The sequence below is a fragment of the Schistocerca serialis genome, unplaced genomic scaffold (assembly GCF_023864345.2).
Source record: "Schistocerca serialis cubense isolate TAMUIC-IGC-003099 unplaced genomic scaffold, iqSchSeri2.2 HiC_scaffold_1168, whole genome shotgun sequence".
Classification (NCBI taxonomy): domain Eukaryota; kingdom Metazoa; phylum Arthropoda; class Insecta; order Orthoptera; family Acrididae; genus Schistocerca; species Schistocerca serialis.
Genome location: NW_026047368.1, coordinates 125,001 through 130,000, shown reverse-complemented (window position 1 = coordinate 130,000; position 5,000 = coordinate 125,001). Strand labels below are relative to the sequence as shown.

The 5,000-nt window shown below is 53.7% G+C and overlaps 1 non-coding gene across 1 annotated transcript in view; it reads left to right on the top strand.

Moving 5' to 3' along the window:
- Window positions 1-3,295: 3,295 nt before the first annotated feature.
- LOC126433540 (small subunit ribosomal RNA) overlaps window positions 3,296-5,000 on the top strand; it is a 1,910-nt gene continuing 205 nt past the window's right edge. The window contains exon 1 of the ribosomal RNA XR_007578564.1: window positions 3,296-5,000. This exon is cut by the window's right edge and continues 205 nt beyond it. This is a non-coding gene — a ribosomal RNA (small subunit ribosomal RNA).

Genomic DNA, 5,000 nt, shown 5'->3' with positions numbered 1-5,000 from the left:
CCCCAAAACACCTTTCCTTACAACAATGTGTACCTTAACCTAACCCATATTGTGCCTTAACCTAACCCATATTGTGCCTTAACCTAACCCATATTGTGCCTTAACCTAACCCATATTGTGCCTTAACCTAACCCATATTGTGCCTTAACCTAACCCGTATTGTGCCTTAACCTAACCCGTATTGTGCCTTAACCTAACCCGTATTGTGCCTTAACCTAACCCGTATTGTGCCTTAACCTAACCCGTATTGTGCCTTAACCTAACCCGTATTGTGCCTTAACCTAACCCGTATTGTGCCTTAACCTAACCCGTATTGTGCCTTAACCTAACCCGTATTGTGCCTTAACCTAACCCGTATTGTGCCTTAACCTAACCCGTATTGTGCCTTAACCTAACCCGTATTGTGCCTTAACCTAACCCGTATTCTGCCTTAACCTAACCCGTGTTGTGCCTTAACCTAACCCGTGTTGTGCCTTAACCTAACCTGTGTTGTGCCTTAACCTAACCCGTGTTGTGCCTTAACCTAACCCGTGTTGTGCCTTAACCTAACCCGTGTTGTGCCTTAACCTAACCTATGTTGCGCCTTAACCTAACCTATGTTGCGCCTTAACCTAACCTATGTTGCGCCTTAACCTAACCTATGTTGCGCCTTAACCTAACCTATGTTGCGCCTTAACCTACCCTATATTGTACCTTAACCTAACCTATATTGTACCTTAACCTAACCTATGTTGCGCCTTAACCTAACCTATGTTGCGCCTTAACCTAACCTATGTTGCGCCTTAACCTAACCTATGTTGCGCCTTAACCTAACCTATGTTGCGCCTTAACCTAACCTATGTTGCGCCTTAACCTAACCTATGTTGCGCCTTAACCTAACCTATGTTGCGCCTTAACCTAACCTATGTTGCGCCTTAACCTAACCTATGTTGCGCCTTAACCTAACCTATGTTGCGCCTTAACCTAACCTATGTTGCGCCTTAACCTAACCTATGTTGCGCCTTAACCCAACACACGTTGCGCCTTAACCCAACACACGTTGCGCCTTAACCCAACACACGTTGCGCCTTAACCCAACACACGTTGCGCCTTAACCCAACACACGTTGCGCCTTAACCCAACACACGTTGCGCCTTAACCCAACACACGTTGCGCCTTAACCCAACACACGTTGCGCCTTAACCCAACACACGTTGGGCCTTAACCCAACACACGTTGCGCCTTAACCCAACACACGTTGGGCCTTAACCCAACACACGTTGGGCCTTAACCCAACACACGTTGGGCCTTAACCCAACACACGTTGGGCCTTAACCCAACACACGTTGGGCCTTAACCCAACACACGTTGGGCCTTAACCCAACACACGTTGGGCCTTAACCCAACACACGTTGGGCCTTAACCCAACACACGTTGGGCCTTAACCCAACACACGTTGGGCCTTAACCCAACACACGTTGGGCCTTAACCCAACACACGTTGGGCCTTAACCCAACACACGTTGGGCCTTAACCCAACACACGTTGGGCCTTAACCCAACACACGTTGGGCCTTAACCCAACACACGTTGGGCCTTAACCCAACACACGTTGGGCCTTAACCTGCTCTGTAATTGTCATACGACGCGTTAAATTAGTGTAGTGTTGCCTAACTGCAACCCCCGCAATATAGTTTGCTACTCGCACTGCCCGGTCCCCAGAGTATCGCTTCATGTTAAACACCTTGCAGCTATACACTGTAATGCGGATGGCAGCAGGACGTACATGCTCAATGCCCTTCGCAGTTGTTCATTGGCATTCGCATGGCGAAGCACAGCCTACGTTGTGGTACGGCTTGTGTCAACTGTCCGCTGATGTTGTACGTCCAAATCACACACTGTACTGCACATTGGTCCTCATGTACTGAATGATACATCGTGGTACATGTGTGACCGTACCACGACTGCGCCAACAACGGCGAACCATACGGTCCAAATATTGTGCACTCAGCTACATGTCGTCTCCCTATAAGAGCTGGATTGCAGTATGGTATGCCGTGGATGGCGATCGGCATGAGCCGTCTGTTGATGTAGTGGCGCGTGTTGTCAGACGTAGTCGTCTCTTCTCACACACCGTGATAGCATGGTGCACTGCGTTCCACATCTGCGACATGCGACAGAGGCCGGTTGACAGTCGTTCGCGCAATGGACATCGCATACGTACGGGGGCCACCTTCCACGTGTTCGCGAAGCGTGCACATGTTGTTGCGTGTATGTGGGCAGACATAGTGTGTCGTGACACCTGACACAGGCATGCAACAATCGTTGAATTTGCAAATGGCGATGGACGTCTACGTTTGCTGGTGACGTTACGCAAATGAAGAACTGGTAAACCGTTGTGGTGCGGTTGTTCTCGCTAGAGGTGAATCAGTGATGGCGACGATCGGTTGAGCTACCAACCGGTTGTTTCAGCGATACCCACCATGCCCACGAACGTGAATGGCATGTGGGTGTGAAGCGATACGCGGCGGTGGCTGGGTGGGACCGTCCCCGGCCGGTGAGGGGGGGCCTCCCGGCGTGCTGGCCGCGCGGTGCGTGGGCGCACGCGCTACAGCCGGCTGGTGGGGGCGGCCAGTGGCAGGCGCGCCGGCCGACGGAGGCGGCAGGCGGCGTAGCTGCGCGCCGGCGCACCCTGCACGCGGCGCCGTGCGGCCAAAGTAGGTCCTCGCGGGCCCGGTGCGAAGCGCGGTGGACATCTGCAGTGTGCTGGTCCGATTGAGGACTGTGTGCGCTGAGGATGCGCCGCCGCCCGGCGCTCGGCGCCGCGACGCCGTCTGCTGCTCGGTCGCCTCTGCGGTTCTCGCAGGTGGATTGTATCGCAGCTGTGCGGACGTGTTGGCGCGTGCGCTGTGCTGGGAGAGTTCGCTTCGGCACCCAAGTGGGGCTTTTGTCCTTCTGTGGCGCTGGCGTTGGAGCTGCCGGCCACCGTAGGTGGCGCGTGTTGTCTCCCGCCGGCAATGCCACGACAGCACGCTCCCGGGCGTCTGTCGGCAGCGGCAAGCTCAGTTGGGAGCACGGGTGGTCGCACCTAAAGCGTCTACTCGCCAAACTCCGGGCGATTGCGCCTCTCTCGAACCCGACCAAGTACTTAGGACGGCGCTGCGCGCCGCCGGGACCTGAGAGGGTTTCGAGGTGTATTGTGCAGGGGAGCTCAGCCTCCTCCTGTTTGCAGAATAATTGAGCGGACGCTTGCGTGTTCGCGCGGGCCCCCGGGACACACTCCCGGGCGGCCGGCTGCTCAGCTCTAGTTGACGCAGCTCCCTGGTTGATCCTGCCAGTAGTCATATGCTTGTCTCAAAGATTAAGCCATGCATGTCTCAGTACAAGCCGCATTAAGGTGAAACCGCGAATGGCTCATTAAATCAGTTATGGTTCCTTAGATCGTACCCACGTTACTTGGATAACTGTGGTAATTCTAGAGCTAATACATGCAAACAGAGTCCCGACCAGAGATGGAAGGGACGCTTTTATTAGATCAAAACCAATCGGTCGGCTCGTCCGGTCCGTTTGCCTTGGTGACTCTGAATAACTTTGGGCTGATCGCACGGTCCTCGTACCGGCGACGCATCTTTCAAATGTCTGCCTTATCAACTGTCGATGGTAGGTTCTGCGCCTACCATGGTTGTAACGGGTAACGGGGAATCAGGGTTCGATTCCGGAGAGGGAGCCTGAGAAACGGCTACCACATCCAAGGAAGGCAGCAGGCGCGCAAATTACCCACTCCCGGCACGGGGAGGTAGTGACGAAAAATAACGATACGGGACTCATCCGAGGCCCCGTAATCGGAATGAGTACACTTTAAATCCTTTAACGAGTATCTATTGGAGGGCAAGTCTGGTGCCAGCAGCCGCGGTAATTCCAGCTCCAATAGCGTATATTAAAGTTGTTGCGGTTAAAAAGCTCGTAGTTGGATTTGTGTCCCACGCTGTTGGTTCACCGCCCGTCGGTGTTTAACTGGCATGTATCGTGGGACGTCCTGCCGGTGGGGCGAGCTGAAGGCGTGCGACGCGCCTCGTGCGTGCTCGTGCGTCCCGAGGCGGACCCCGTTGCAATCCTACCAGGGTGCTCTTGAGTGAGTGTCTCGGTGGGCCGGCACGTTTACTTTGAACAGATTAGAGTGCTTAAAGCAGGCAAGCCCGCCTGAATACTGTGTGCATGGAATAATGGAATAGGACCTCGGTTCTATTTTGTTGGTTTTCGGAACCCGAGGTAATGATTAATAGGGACAGGCGGGGGCATTCGTATTGCGACGTTAGAGGTGAAATTCTTGGATCGTCGCAAGACGAACAGAAGCGAAAGCATTTGCCAAGTATGTTTTAATTAATCAAGAACGAAAGTTAGAGGTTCGAAGGCGATCAGATACCGCCCTAGTTCTAACCATAAACGATGCCAGCCAGCGATCCGCCGCAGTTCCTCCGATGACTCGGCGGGCAGCCTCCGGGAAACCAAAGCTTTTGGGTTCCGGGGGAAGTATGGTTGCAAAGCTGAAACTTAAAGGAATTGACGGAAGGGCACCACCAGGAGTGGAGCCTGCGGCTTAATTTGACTCAACACGGGAAACCTCACCAGGCCCGGACACCGGAAGGATTGACAGATTGATAGCTCTTTCTTGATTCGGTGGGTGGTGGTGCATGGCCGTTCTTAGTTGGTGGAGCGATTTGTCTGGTTAATTCCGATAACGAACGAGACTCTAGCCTGCTAACTAGTCGCGTGACATCCTTCGTGCTGTCAGCGATTACTTTTCTTCTTAGAGGGACAGGCGGCTTCTAGCCGCACGAGATTGAGCAATAACAGGTCTGTGATGCCCTTAGATGTTCTGGGCCGCACGCGCGCTACACTGAAGGAATCAGCGTGTCTTCCTAGGCCGAAAGGTCGGGGTAACCCGCTGAACCTCCTTCGTGCTAGGGATTGGGGCTTGCAATTGTTCCCCATGAACGAGGAATTCCCAGTAAGCGCGAGTCAT